The sequence below is a fragment of the Macaca fascicularis genome, chromosome 9 (genome assembly GCF_037993035.2).
Source record: "Macaca fascicularis isolate 582-1 chromosome 9, T2T-MFA8v1.1".
NCBI lineage: Eukaryota > Metazoa > Chordata > Mammalia > Primates > Cercopithecidae > Macaca > Macaca fascicularis.
Window position 1 is genome coordinate 3,665,736 of NC_088383.1, and position 14,995 is coordinate 3,680,730.

The following is a 14,995-nucleotide window of genomic DNA, read 5'->3' on the forward strand; positions in this document are numbered from 1 at the left end:
GGTTGCATCATAGGAATGGTAGCAATTCAGGCAGACCCAGGATCAGGCTCCCATGGGGGAGGAGTGGACTTCAGGAGCCAGGGAGCGTGGGGTGGGGGTCATGCCCAGGCCTCTGCGGGGCTTGGTTCTGTGTCAGAAGGGCCCCGTGCTTGACCTCTTTAAAACTGTTTCCTGATACATAAAATGGGCACGACAAAATCTACCTTGTGACACTGAAGTTTAAATAAGATGATCTACATGGTGACTTCCTTCCCTTCCTGACACATCATAGACTCACATCTATGGTGGAGCGGCAGGCTGGATGGAATGCTGGAGCTGCTTTGTGCCTGGTGAAGCCACATGGATTTGTGCAGTGCTTGTGACTGCCTCTGAAAACCTTTGGTCATGGCAGTGGCAGCCTCGAGTGGCTCTTGGCATACATCAGTCTGTGGAGTGCAAGGTTGGCTGGAGCTCTGAGGCCATTGATACTATCCAGGGTTGAGCTGATGGGACCCTAAAACATTGGGGAAGGCTGAGAGGAGTTGGCTGCCAGAAGCATTTTAGATTTCTGGCTTTGAGAACTTGCTGACTTATGGACATGGAAGATAAACCTAGATGGCTCCAAAATTGTAAGTGCAGAAGAAAGGCAGGAGGTTACAATTGCTGAGTAGGCCATGGTTGCCCTGTCCCTTTCTTTCTGGCCATCGTTTCTCCTCCTCCCCCTGCCTTTGTGGGCAGGAGGACCTGAGCTGGCACAGTGGTCTACGTCATGGTGACGATGGCTGGTTATTACCCTGCAGTAAGTAGTCTTTCCACTTTATTTTGCAGCAGTAGTTAAATAAATTTAAGGAGTGATGGTGTAGTGGTATTTATTTCATTTTTGCTTTTTTTTTTTTTTTTGGAAGTATCATTTTAACTGAATGTTATTCCCAATTTCACTGATCACTTTGAGAGGCCAAAATATGCTTTGGTTTGTTACTTTGTGTTTGACTTTGAGCTAGTTTATTGTCTCACGGGAATGCCAATTATTCTGTTGTCACACATCATTATGTATCTCAAATTGTGTTACTATAATACTTAGCTGAATTATCTCCCTTATTTTGGCTTTTACAAAACTAAAATCTGTGAAACACAGGATGGTGCATCTCCATTGGGGGTTGTTCACAAGTGTGACTTTTCCTGGCATGCTTGAGCATCAGTGACATTATTTTATAGAAACACTTTGTAACTGACAACACAGCTTAGAAGCTCCTGTAAAGGGCAGGGTAGGCAACGTGTTATGCTTTGTGGGCCACAGAAGTCTCTGCATATTTTTCTTTTGTTAAAACTTCAAAGTGTAAAAATCACTTCTGGTTCTCTGGCCAAGGCTGGTTCGGGGATCATGGTTTGTAGACCCTTGGCAGCACCTTACCTGAAAGCTGTTCTCCCATGCGGTGAGAGGAGCCCACCTCATTGCTTCAGCTAGGAAGATGGTGCCCTCATGCTGGAATTTACTTCAAACAAACTTGAAAGCTCTGGCACCGCTGTTCATTGCCGTATTGTTGCAGGCCATCTAAAATATGGAGCGTGCCTTGGCATTTTGATTTTATTACTCCTCTTGAACGGCTCTGAGATGGCACATCGCGGGTTAGACATTTTCAGAAATGATCAGGCAGAGCCACAACCATCTTGCAGATCAAGTGAAGTTTCTTTCTGAAAGCTTGTTACAGGCTTAAATTTCTGATCCCTTTCCATCCACTGCTCTTGTATGATTGGTTTCTTTTTGCTCCCATTTGTGTCTAGGAAACTTGTTGAACAGCATCTCCCCACCACGGTAGAACTTTAGCTCTGATTTCATGCATGAGTCGGTATCCTCACTCCTCATTTGCGAGGAGAAAGCGTTGCAGGTGCTGCGTGGCTTCCATCACCTCCCTGCGCGCGGATGGATTTGGGAGGTATTTGAGGTGTGTGAACTTGCTACCCCTAGAACTTCCTTGTTCACTCCCCTGGATCACAGTCCTCCCTCACTGGTTCACTCTCCTGGGCCGCACTCCTCCCTCCTCCCCTGGACTGCACTCCTTCCTCCTTTTTCATTCCCCGGACCACATTCCTCCCTCCTTGTTCACTCCCTGGACCGCACTGCTCCCTCCTCCCTTCGGTTCACTCCCCTGGACCGCACTCCTCCCTCCTCACCCCTGGTTCACTCCCCTGGGCCCCCACTCCTCCCTCCTGGTTCACCCTCCTGGGCCACACTCCTCCCTCTTGGGGGCTCGGTAGTTTCTGCTGTGCTTGTGCCAGCACCATAAGGCTGAGTGGCAGCTCCAGGGCTGTGGCAGCTCACGCAGCTGTGGCGTTAGTGCAGAGAACTGCAGGGATGCAGCTACCCTTACTGTGAAGCTTCGAGTATGGTAGTCGGTGTGGGAAGCTGGGTGGGACGTGGATGTCACAGTATGAGACATGAGCCTCCCCTCAGTCTCTGTCAAACACTTCTCAGCCAGGCGTGGTGACTCATGCCTGTAACCCCAGCGCTTTGGGAGGCCGGGGTGGACGGATCACCTGAGGTCAGGAGTTGGAGACCAGTTTGGTCAACGTGGTAAGACCCTGTCTCAACTAAAAATTAGCGGGGTGAGCTGGTGTCCACCTATACTCCCAGCTACTCTGGAGGCTGAGGCAGGAGGAATCCCTTGAACCTGAGAGGTGGAGGCTGCAGTGAGGAGAGATCATACCACTGCATTCCAGCCTGGATGACAGCAAGACTGTCACAGAAAAGCAAAACAAAACTTCTCTATATCATGCTCACGGCTTGTAAGCAAAGGAGAGAATGTTTGGTAGAAATACTCAGATTCAGGAAGTCTTTTCTGATTAAGAGAATCAACAGCTTAGTTCATTATCTGCCGACTTTCAGTCGTGTTGTGGCTGGGAGCAGGAGTGACTGTTAAAACAGGTGCCTGTCTTTGGCAGGCCGAGGAGGGTAGATCACAAGACCCAGGAGTTCGAGACCAGCCTAACCAACATGGTGAAACCCCATCTCTACTAAAAACATAAAAATTAGGTGGGTATGGTGGCGTGCACCTGTAATCCTAGCTCTTCAGGAGGCTGAGGCAGGAGAATTGCTTGAATCTGGGAGGTAGAGGTTGCAGTGAGCTCAAATCGTGCCACTGTACTCCAATCTGGGCAACAGAGTGATACTCTGTCTCAAAAAACAAAACAAAACAACCCCCCCCAAATGGTGCCTGTCCTCCTTCCACGAGAGTTGGGTTTGATTTGGCGGCTCTGAGATGGGGCCCTGGATATATGGAATTCCAGATTCTCAGATGATGCTGATCTGGGGTCTGTGCAACCAAGTGAGTCTTCACATTTAGCTTCTTTCCAATTACAAAGAATTGTTATCCCTTTCTGAATAAGTGAGTGCATCTCAAAAGGTTTGAGCCACCGGAACATCAGTTCTGAGATGGCTTCCTCAGCCATTGATGGTTTATGGAATGGGATTTCTGTTGTCCAAGCCTTGGTTCGGAGGCAGTACGTGGATGAAATGTCTCTGGCATCACAGCAGCCACAGACGCTGCTCAGCGTGGTGCCCATGGCCACAGCTGCACCCCACTGGGACCCTCCGAGGTGCTGCCGTTGTCTTTGAAAACACAGCCTCCATGCCAGAGACTGAAGAAATCTCGGCCAGGTTGCTATGAAGAAAGCCTGGGCTTCTGTGTGCCAGGGTCCATGGGCCCTCGCCTCAGGAGAGGGCAGGACAAGGTGCTGACACATGTCTCCTCAGCACCGGCATGTTTTGCTATCTGAATGTGTAAGCGTCAAAGTCTAAGTGAACTGTAAAACTATCAGTGTGCGGCATGTCGGTGCTGTTTGTTTGTGACGTGCTATGTGAGAGGAAAGGCAACTGTAATGCTCCAGGGTTTGGTGGAGCCTCTGGTGGGTCAGTGGCACATGCACCAGGTGAATCAGTAACAGCAACACCGCTTCTGAGGAAGCCTGGCACTGTTACCCTGCGAGGGTCACGTGAAAAAGCATGTTGGTCAGATTGCTGGCCAGGCTTTTAATAAATAGTAACTACTATTAGTTTAAAAATGGGCAAAAAATGTTTCTTCAGACACTCTAAAATTTAAGCTACTACTTTTTTTGGACTGAAGATCTTAGAAAGCCCTAAAATAAGGCATTGGTTTTAGAGGTTTCTATTTTTATTCTTTTTTTTTTTTATTGGTGGGTTTGGAATCCGCCCCTCTCCATCAGGGTCCGACAGCATCTGAACGCCGGCCTTTGCAGGAGTCCAAGGTGCTGCCTCCAGCAGGAGAGCGGGTGATGCGGATCTGAAACAGCAAATCAAAGCTGGGTGCCCACACGGCCCTGCCCGCTTCCCAGCATGTGAAGTGCTGGTCAGTGGTTTCCTTCCACCCTTGGACTCGGTTATTAGACTGTTACATACCTCGGAGCAGGGCGCCAGCCTGGGAGAATAACTCTTGCTTTAGTCTCCTTGCTGTGCTTGACTCCGTTTTGTGATTTGTGACCATAAGCATGCATTTTTACGCTTGGGTTTTGGGCAAGTGCAGGAGTTTGAAATTTAAGTGCATTTGATGGTATGCCTTTTAAACCTTACATTGTAGCAAATGCAAAAAGCACGATTTTATATCCTTATTCCTTTACCACATGTGAATTCCGTGGTTTTAAATTCTAGGTGAAGTTGGGTTAGTCTGGAAAATGCCATCTCTTACTATTGGAAAAGCTGATTGCTCCTCATATGCCTTGTTTAAAAAGAGCTAAATGGAAAAGGGATCTTCTGGCCTTACTATAGTTGCCAACAGTTTCACTGCATGTGAATGTGTGGTTTTGAAAGTTTGACTCTGCATTACAGGGGTATGCGTGTTTGTCTACGCCTTTTTTTTTTTTTTTTTTTTTTTTTTTAAGAACTCAGATACTGTTTCCTATTTTTAGGAGTCTCATGTGGTTTCCTCAGCTGAATTTAAACTTGTGGAAGGGTGGTACTCAAATGCTGCATACATACAAAAGCCAGAATGATGCTTTATGCAGAGAGGATGTTGGCACCTGGTCTTTTGATGGAATGGACGTGTTCTCCTGTCTGTGCTCTCTTGAGGCCCTGATACTGACCTAGGGGTGGTCCGGGCTCCATGGAGGGCTTCCCAACTGAATAGGGGAGTGACGGCACTGCCCTCTTCTGCAACACCTGGCAGCTTGCCATTGAATAGAGGAAGGGAAATTACTGGTAGCAACGGGGACCAGAAAAGTGTGTTCTCTTCATCTTCACCAGGTTTCCAGTAGATGTTAAATCACTGACTTGTAATGTGGTTTTGCTTCGATGTATCGTAAAGGTGATGGTCAAACACAGAAGAAAGATTTCTGTTGTGCATTTGAGTGAGTCTTCTAGGAAGTCACGTTGGGAAGATATTTGTTGTTTTGCAGTTTCTGCTCATGTGTTATACGTTTATTTCTGAGATGGGAAGAGCACTGGGTGGAGGTGGCTGGTGTTTGGCCGAGTAGGCTGAGTTCTGTGCAGTGCTTGCTGTCTGCTGGACGCCATGCTGAGTGCTTCAGACACATTGGCTCATTGAGTCCTCATAGAAACCTGCTAAGGCGGGAACTTCTTTTACCTCATGTTAGAGATGAGGAAACAGAGGCCAAAAGGAGACGGGCAAAATGCCGCAGAGTCGAGCGGCAGAACCGGGATCAGAACACAGTGCTCAGCTTCTGTGTGGACACCCTTAGCTCTGCTGCATTTGGCCCTCGGCTACTGGCTGAGATGGAATAACAGGTACTAGACTTGCCCCTGTTCCTGGAGAAAATATGTGGAATGATGGTTCTTAAGACTTTGAATGTCAGGCAGCGAAGGCCTGTGGGTGAGAGGGGAAGTGAGTAAGGTCGCCCCAAGGTGGCGTCCAGGCTGTGGGTGTGGGGAGGGTGATCCATGGTTGAGGAGATAGAGCTGAGGGCCGGAGAGACCAAGGAGATGGAGCTGTGGGCCGAAGAGACCAAGGAGATGAGAATGGTTATGTCCAAGAGAGCCAGTGACGTTCACCCGGACGCTGCTGCCTCATCCGCACGCAAGAGGGGGAATGTTGTCCCCTGAGGGCCTGTCAGTGAGTAATGAAAGGAGCACCAAGGACTCAGACACTTCATATTCCCACAGGGTCTGAGAATTTGCTCCCCAAAGTCTTTTTAGTAGTTATGACACATCTTAGCAGATTCTACTTGAGGTTGTGTGGAATCAGTGTGTTCTCAGCTTTGAAATCTTCTCTTAGATAATTGGTCCGTTCATATTATTCATAGACTTTAATTCTTCAGTTTCTTCAAATTCAGGCTCGATTTCCTGAATGACCTTAGCAGTGTTGGGATTTTCGACACTTTAAGAATTAAGGAAAATGACTCACACTCATTTGCCTTGCTTCTTAATTGACGATTGGTGTAGCCCAGTAGTCTGAACTTGTTAAGCAACCATTCTTACCAAAAGACTAATCTTTAAAAGTCTCTTTTCCTCTGGACACGTCTTTGGCTGCTGGAATCAAATGCAATGTAATCAGCACTGGTTAATGGTTTTCCTTACTTGGCTAACAAATGCTCCTCAGAAACTTTGGTTTCTTGTTATTTTCATTTATAAATATATTTTAAACCTTCTGATTTTTCTAGCTTTCCTGTGAGTTGGGAATAAGTGTGATGGGTGCTTAGTTTGGGATGTTGATGTACACTGTATGCCCAGCTACTATGCCATTATGTGAACACTGGTTTGTCACTTTCTCATGAAGACTGATTTCACCTAGTTTGGTAAATTCTATTAATTTTAAGGAAGGGGGTGGAATACAACTGCTGTTAGGAGGCTTTTTTAAGGATCGGGAAAATGTTGCCATGATTATTACCATTACAGAAGGAACATAAAAACACGTGCTGCCTTCAGTCATGATGAATATGTAAGTCTGCGTCTGTGACTGCAGAAAACGGCAGCCGCAAATCTTAAAATCGTGTGGATGCACCAAGCCCATCTGCAGGGCACTGTGGAGCAGCCTGCATTAGCCGAAGTTGGCCCACAAGCCCCCTGAGCGATGGTGTCTGAGTTATGATAAGGCTCTGACTTAGGATTAAACAGGCCTCCAAATACTAAACAAAGACACGATACTGCTCAGGGAGCCCAGTGGGCACCTGTAGGCAGTGTAGGTGAGAAAAGGTTCCAAAGAAGATTCCTGCAGCTCAGCTAGGAGGATTCTGCAAGACAGTAGACACGTCAATGGTCACATAGGAGTATTGAGCTATATTCATTCCTTTTAAGCAGCCAGGCTTGTGTGTGTTTTTAGGGGCACTCACATGGCGCCCCTTCCACCCTCACTGCTGGTTGTGCCTTTTTTGATATTCTGGGTTTCTGTGTTGAGTGTGTCCACTCTCCAAATGTATCTCCATCTCGAGAATATTTTAGAGTAGACCATTTATTGGTTAAACACTTGTTTTCAGTGAGGAAGAAATCTTTAAAACCGGCCATACAGACCGTGTTATAAATGTTTAACAGTGGAATGTGTAATGTTTAACACGTAGTATTTAAAGTAGAAGGCATTTTAATTTAGAAATCCTGTTGGAATGCCAACATGCGACCATCCATATGCATATGAAAAAGTGAATTTTCAGAATTGGAATTTTGTCTATTTTGTAGAGATTCTGTAATATATCAGGTACAAGTCTTACTTCATGATTCAAATGCATGAAGCAGAAATTACAAAAATTGAGAAAAGCATACCTTTGAAATAGCGAGCCATTATCCTCCTTGAAATAGTGATTCATTCACTAAAATGTCCACCTGCAACTTTGTCAAACACATTTGTTGCATTAGTTCTCAAGTGAGCTTAGTTTTCCAGACAGGGAGATTATTACTGCTTAAAGTTTGTCCTGATGATGTTGGTGAACAGGGAAAATCCTTTGACGTGGATCCTCTGTGTTTTAAACATCAGATGCGGCCAGCCCAACCCTCTGCCTGTAACTGGGAATCTTGACTGTCAGGATCATTGTAGAGAACCTTGAGAAAGCAAAACAAAAAGCCACTGGAGTAGCAAAAGATGTAGCTGATTTCACATTTTTCTTTAAAATGCATCCTTCAGAACGTCAGCTTGCTGATTATTCTAGAATCGCTGTAGTCTGCTGACAGCAGTCATAGGAACAGGTACATGGCCCGGCTGATGCAGGAGGGTCTCAGCGGAGCCACACTGCTGACACTGAAAGAGGGGCTGGAGCCGTCATGCTCCTGACTCATGCAGATGGCCTTGACTGACCTTCCAGAAGAGGAAACGTCAGTTAGCCAAGGAGGAAAAAAAGTATTGATTTCATGAGTGTTTGCCTTCACAATGGCTAAAACCTTGAGTTTGTGGCACCTGCTCGCTCTCGAATGAGGAGTCTTCCCTTCCTGGCAGACAAGCTCTAGATGGGACCAGGAGCTGTGGTTGCTCGATTGAAGAGGTTTCCTTCCTGGGGAGGTGGTCTTCGAGCCTGACTCAAAGGAAGCTGTGACTGGCGGGAAAGGGCCTTGGAGGCAGTGTGTTACCAGGAGGGTCAGTGACTGAGAACCATCCTGTTCCAAGTGTTCCCATTGTGGTTTTAGAGTAAACTTGGGGAGAAGCAATAGCCGAAATCCTCGATGAATATTCTGTGATGATCACATTTGGTTGCTTTGTTGCTGAGACTCTGAAATGAGAAGCCCTAGAGGTGCAGGTCTATCATGCCATGGGATGTAGAAGAGCTGCTGCTTCAGGGGTTGGAGCCCCCGTGCCAGAGGCTCAGTCCTGCAGAGACTTTTGTGGGCAGCTGCTGCCTCCTGTTGAGTGTGAGTCCCCCAGATGAATACTCCATGAAAGCTACTGTGTCAGCAGAGTCAAACTCTCTGAAGTATTTAGAGATTTATTCTGAGCCAAATGAGTTCCCATGGCCCATGATGCAGCCCTCAGGAGATCCTTAAAACGTATTCCCAAGGTGGTCGGAACACAGCCTGGTTTTGTAGCTTTTAGGCAGACATGAGACATCAATCAAATAAATGTAAGATGTGCATTGGTTTGATCTGGAAAGGTGGGACAACTGGAAGCAGGGGTGTCCAGGTCATAGGTAGACTAAAAAATTTCCTGATTGACAGTTGGTTGAGAGAGTTGTAAGATAAGGGGCTGTGGAGAACAAGGCTTTGTCATGTGGAGAGAATCTTCCAGGTAGCTTTGGAGAGAATAGATTGTAAATGTTTCCCATCAGACTAAGAGTCTAAGTTCTGTCTAGTTCCAAAAGGGGAGGTGGGGTGATGAGGCACGTTCGACCCCCACTAGTCACGGCCTGGACTAGTTTTTCAAATGAGCTTTGGAATGCCCTTGCCAAAAGCAGGGACTGTTCAGATGGCCAAGGGGGCTTCAAATTCTAATGTTTTTACAACCAGAAAAAGTGATTGTGCTCTTTCTGTGGATGGCAGCCAGTGTGGTAATTAATATTTTATTAGATTAATTTGGAAGTCAATGTGTTTCAAGTATGCTAATTATTGAATCATCAACAAACAGCGAAGGGCTTGCTTTGAAACGAGCCTGAGAATCAAGAGGCTCATCAAAGAAAACGATGGATTTGGAAGAACTGATTCATGTGTTGACTGCCTCAAGTTTCAGACATTATGAGCAGTCTGTGCTGATACATTAAGTGACTCGAGAACTTAAATCTTGGTGGACTCTTAATGGTGAAGCTTTCTTCTTTCCAAACGGTCGGTGTTTATCTGTCTCCCGTGTGTTGTCTTCCAGCCGCTGAGCACTTTAGCTTTGTGTTCATGTGGCCTTGTTCTCTGAACCACCTGCTTTATGGCTCATCCATCCTGCCTGCCTTGATCATGTCTTCCCCACCCTGTGGGTTTTATCCTAAGGACTGCTCTCCGCTGTGTGGAGTGGAAGATCAGTGGACACTGGCTTTACCGACACATTTTCTATGTAGCTCCCAGTTTCTCAAAATCATTCAAAATCCTAATTGTCTTGGATTCCCTGTGAAACTGGGAGTCGGGCCTTGGGCGCAGTGCTGGGTGGCCATGACGGGGCAGGAGGGAGAGATGAGAACAGGAAGGACGGTTCGTCAGGGGAAGGAAGCCCTTGCCGAATTCCTGTGTCTGTTTTAGGTTAAAGACGAATGGCCGGGTGGTGGATGTCTCACCCGGTGTGGCTGGACCTCGCTGTGCTGAACCGTGAGCAGGGCCCCAGCAGCTGCCTCCTGCCAGGCCGGGGCCACAGGGCTGGGCTTCTGCCTCTGGGGTGGGTTACGAGGGCTCATGCCAAGGTGCAAGGGTCTGCACCGCTCCTGTGTGACCTGAGGGGTACGTGGGAAGCTGCTCTGTGCTCCTTACCTGGGAGAAGCTGAGCTCACCTGCGCCAGAGCCTGTGGGGGGCTAGGAAGGCAGAGGCCTGGAATTCCTGCTTTTCCCAGACAGCAAGAAAGCTCAGTGTTGCACCTGCTCTGAGATGCCCTCAGCAGCCATATATCGTTGATTTTAATGTGAGGGAAGGTGCCAATTAACCCGGCTCTGTGGGGAGCTTTGAGAAGTCCAGGACCTGGGCCCTGGGCTTTTTAATATGTTCCTTTCTGAACAAAAAACGACAAAAGATCCCTGCGGCTGATGTCGACTGCGTGGGGTAGGACATGCTGAGCTTGCGTGGGGCTTGCCCCTGTGTTTCCTTGGTGCTCCTCCCAGCCCCCACGGACACCAGCCCGTTCCAGGCCAAGGCTTGTCCTGGTTAGACTCTCGTTGGTGGGGTCTGTGGTCCTAGGTCAAGGGCCCAAGCACTTTCATTATTAAAATGATTCCCCCGAGACCCATGGCTGCCTCCAAACATCTCGTGAGCATGAGATACAGCCAGTGCTGCTGCCCCAAGCTCATAATTCCATTGGAAAGGAGAAATTTAACTTTTAATTTGCTCGTGTGACTCAGATGCAAATATTCAATTCCCGTTAAACTTTCAAGACCTTGAGAACCTCTGAGATTCCTTGGAAACCACTCCTTGGCCCCACGACTAACTCTCCTGTGGAAGGAGGCTGGGGTGGTCCGCGGGGTCCGGGTCCTGCTGCGTTCTCCAGGATTCCTTCTGTTTCATCGTTAGTCCCAGCTCTTCAGCAGGTGGAGCAGATTCACTGACATTTCCATTATTTTGTTCCTGTATTGCCTCAGGTAACTTAATATTTACCAGAAATAATTGATGGCGAGATGGGAATTATCGGTGATTCCTTGACATAGGCAGCCTGCTTAGATAAGCGTGTTACAGTGTCTGATTTCTGAGATTTGGTCCGCACCTTCTCAGGAACACACTTTCAGGGGTAGATTCCTGTGCAGGAGAAGCTGCTTTTCCCCGAGACGCGGTGGCGGCCCCTGTACTGGCATGGCAGGGTGGCTGTGTGACTGGGCAGGGTTGGACGTGCTGCTGGGCCCCCACCTCCACCCCACATCTGTGTCGAGGGTGCCTGCCTTTGTTCCCCCAGCTCGAGGTCATAGGATTGTACCTTCCTTGACACATTTCTGCATAGAGATGATGAGGTCTTGGGGACTGAATCTCAATCGGACCTGCATGCAGGTAAATTTTTCACGTGAATGACTTGGGTTCTCCGCGTTCAGGGTCAGGAGGCGCGAGGTGGGTTTGGAGACAGCTGCCTGGCCTCAGGAAGTTTCTCTGGGAGCCTATTTCTTTCTCTCTCTAACAAAGTAAATGATTCCTACCTCACCGGGCTTGACGCACGCTCAGTACTCAGATGTTGTGTGGTCTTTATTATAGTTAGTGTTTGGTGAACAGCATGGCTGGTAAGAAAATGCGTTATCTTTACAATTTATAGAATGTCATACAAGGCAAGCGTGAAACTGGGACACTATCCTAATCTGAAGATGCTGGTGCTTTCTCTTCTCCTTAAGCATTTTATCGTAATTCTGGCTTGTGTCAGCCTAGTCATAGGTTGGCACCGCGTGGATGCCAGCTCTGTTACCTTGGAAGGGGGAGCCTGAGGCTACCAGGGAGCATCCCTCCTGCCTCCAGCCCTCGGGGGATTATTTCTCTCTCTCCTTCCCTCTGTCCCTCCCTGTCCCCCTCACTTACTCTACAACAGAGGCCCAGACTTTGACAAATCCCAGCTGTGCCTATTTAACACTTGGCAGGGAAACCAGATGGAAAGGGGCCCAGTTACTACAGAAATAGAGAATTGAAATAGAATGTGAGCTACTTTTGGTCTTGTTTTTAAAATCTGAATATAAAAGGCAAGTGTCAAAACAAAATCGGTACTAACTACGCCATGCAGCTCCGAGTCTCCCTTGTCGGGGATCCGTGGGTTCCCACCCCCTGGCCTGCAGAAAGCATTCAGTTACGGTCCTTTGAATGTTCCAGAGTCACATTTAATAAAAATCTTCACTTTCATCCATGGCCAAGGCTTGATTTAATGACAGGTATTGCAGGTCTTTGGGTGGGGCTCAGCCTCTGTTTTAGAAGCAGCCGCACCATCTGAGGGGCAGGTCCGTGTGGGCTGGCGACCCAGCCCTGGCAGTGTGGGGCCTTGCAGTTCTAGAATGTAGTGATGCAACCTATGGCATAAATAAAAAGCCTCATGTGCCCCCCTGAGAAGCTGGGGCCTCCCCTCAGTACTATGGTGTGCTGTGTTTGTGATTGTGCCAGATGTAAAAGGGTGAGGGAGATGCCTAAAAACCAGGCTCCCAAAGACAGCCCTTCCTGTCTGGTGCTTTCACGTGTGTGTGTACACCTTCATGCGTGTACACCTATTCGTGTGTGCATGCACCTGTTTCGCGCATGTGCCTGTTCTGCACGTGTACGCCTGTGCATTCACCACCCTGTATTGTGTCATACGTTGTATTTTACAGATTGCTTTTCACTTTGTATTGTGAGCTTGTAATGGCTTTGTGAAGAAAAGCGGGGGCCCTGACAGCCTTTGGCTCTGAGAAACGTGATGTCGTGGGAACAGATGAGACAGCCCGGGTGAGGCCGGCAGAGGCCATCGTGTCCTGGGAGCCCGTGCACATCCACTGTCTGTTGCTGTGTGACAAGCGACCCCAAAACCTAGTGTCTTAAGGCAACATACAGAACATGACTGTACACCTCCTACAGGTTGCAAATTCAGGGCAGCCCTGCTGAGCGGTTCTGGTCCAGTTCCCCTGGCTCACCATGAAGATGTTGTCCAGGGCTGCGGCCATCTGTAGGCTCAGCTGGGCTGAAGGTCCTGCTCCAGGATGCTGTGCTGACGTGTCTGCTGGTGGAGAACTGGTCCTCAATGCCTGGCCCCTCCCTGGGGCTGCCAGGTGCATCCCTGCCCAGGGCCACTCCTTTCCCCAGAGACGTAGGAGTGCTGGTCTTACGCCGTGATCACTGCCATCCATCTCCAGAACTTCCTGGTCTCCCCACCCTTGAAACTCGGTCTATGAGACATTAGCTCTCCTCCTGCCCCAGCTCTGGTAAGCACTACAGATTGCTTGCGAAGTAGGCTTTTTCAGTAAGAGAAGGGGCAAGGAGACTTGAGGAAGTGTGTTAGGTTTTGCTCACTGGTTCCCAGTGTAAAGGAACTATTGAAGATGTGGGAAGGTGAAGGTCTGTGATCTCAAGAAGTGCTGGGCTGGGCAGCTTTCCGGCTGTGACAGGGGCACTTGCCCTCAAACCCACCTGAGATAATCGCGTGAGGATGGTGCTGCATTGTGACAGCTCTGAACTTGTGTCCTTGAATCTTGCCAAGTACATAAGCTTTGGTGGTTACCGTCTAGTGTCTGCGGGAGACCTAGAGTTTGAACATTGTTGACTTGAGAACATACTCATTCTTATAACACTCTACTTGTTCTCATCAATAGGAAATATGCTGTGTCCTTTTTTGTTTTGCTTTAATATTGTGTTGCAGTAGCAGTAGTTGCAGCGGACGCTCTTTCTGGTTCATGGTTAGGGCCGAGCACAAGCTTCTGGAAACCGTGTGAAAAATGAAGGGGAAAAGTGGTTTTCTGCATAAGGCTTTTTTTGAACATCTTTTTTTTTTTCTGTAATATCTGTTGTGGTGTAAAACATTTTCGCATTTAGGGGGTTGTAATGTGTCTTATACTGGTTAGCTTTGAAACCCCATGTTTCTGCATGTCATGGGGCTGCTTTATCCTGTTATTCTATGATACAGCTGGTTTTCAAAACTATTGGTTATTTCACTTTAAAAACTAAAGCAGCTTAGAGTATGAGTGATTCCTGTAAGAATTTAATTGTAAAATTGATTTGTGTTCAATAAACTTAGTAGAATGACTAGTTAAATCAGTGGACGAAAAGATAAGAACATGTCAAGTCTCTGGGCCAGGAAGGACTTCCAAATAATACACGTGATACACAGTAATTTCTTAACAAAAGATTAGGTTTAGTACATAACTGTTTAAAACCTCTATATTTTCTATTATAGCTATTCCACAGTGCCCACAGGGGTGGGCTGCAGGACTGCCTATGGATACCAAGGTCTGTGGGCGCTCAGGTCCCTGGTATAAAATGGCATCGTGTTTGCATATGACATACACACATCCTCCAGACTTTCAGTCATGTCAGGGTTGCTCGTAACACCTATACCATGGACATGCCATGTGAGTAGTTGTTAAACGATATTATTTAATGAATAATCTGAATGCTTAATACAAACACCTTAAAGTATTCTTGATCTGTGGTTAGTTGAATCCACAGGCCTAGAACCCCGGGATAGAGTACAAACTCCAGAAGCAAAATGAAAAAGTAAAGAACTTGAGGTCAGCAGTTGACGGGTGTGGGATCACACTGAATCTCGTGTTTTGCTGTGTCACTACAGAGTGTAAATGGGAACCATTTTTAGCTTAAGGTAAAATAGGTAACAGGAAACACTACGGAATGGGCACGAAGGCGCGCCCGTTATTACCACGTGTTACAACCAAGCGTCTGCCTCCTGGGGGAAGGATCTGTTCTGTGGGGAGACTAGACGTTGATGATTTCTGAATGTGTGAAGGGAAATGTCCTCTAAGCAGTGTGGCTTTGGCCGGAGCACGTCAGATGAGAGTTAGCATGGT